Below are 954 nucleotides of genomic sequence, written 5' to 3' on the forward strand. Positions count from 1 at the left end.
GCCCTTCTCCAGGGATTGGTCTTTCCTGTTAATGTGTCCAAAGCACATGAGATGAAGTCTCACCATTCTTGCTTCTAAGGAGCATTCTGAGTATACTTCTTCCAAGACAGATTTAAAGAGACCATATAGTATTTAATTTTTTGCCAAATGACAAATCAACATTTACCCACCCGAAAGTTTATCTAACCTTACTCAGATGATGTCTTTCTTTTATTATGCAAGGGCTTCCAGAGTTACTGTGGCTTCTGAAATGACTGAACAATCCCCAGAAAGTCATATACAAGTATCCCCTGCTTTTCGAAAGTTCACTTTCCACCACTTCCCTTTTATGAAAGACCTACATTAGTGCTGTTTTTGCTAACCGAAATAAATCTGAAGAGAATTTTTGGCTTTACATAAAATGGTGAAAAGCAGAAATAGTGTTCGGTGTTTGTTTTACGGCAAGCCATTAAGAGACAGTGAGTAGCCTGAGCAGAGAGAGTGGCATCGCTAAGCTCCTAAATGAAACTGCACTGTACATACATTATTTCTACTTTAGATAGGCTGCGTAGTTATATTATTCCTTCTTTTACTCTATGTTTGTTAGTGTTATTTTAGGTTTTATGTGTTATTTGGTAGGTTGTTTTTTGGGTCTGGGAAAACTTAAAAAATTTTCCCATGTAAATTAATGGTAATTGTTTCTTCGCTTTACACCATTTCGACTTATGAAAGGTTTCATAGGAACGCTCTACTTTCAGATAGCTGGGAAACCTGTCTACATCTGGAAAATCCAGCTTGTGGTAGGATGCTATATAAGCCTGAAGCAATATAATTATGATCAGTACTAAGACTAGGATAATACATGAAAGTTGCCTTGCAAAACTTTTTTATGATCTGCTTTTTTTTACAATCTGTGGAGTATTTTAAAGAAAACACACTTAATAAGAAGTAAGATGTGGAAAAGAATTGATGCTA

The sequence above is a fragment of the Trichechus manatus genome, unplaced genomic scaffold, assembly GCF_000243295.1.
Source record: "Trichechus manatus latirostris isolate Lorelei unplaced genomic scaffold, TriManLat1.0 scaffold00098, whole genome shotgun sequence".
NCBI lineage: Eukaryota > Metazoa > Chordata > Mammalia > Sirenia > Trichechidae > Trichechus > Trichechus manatus.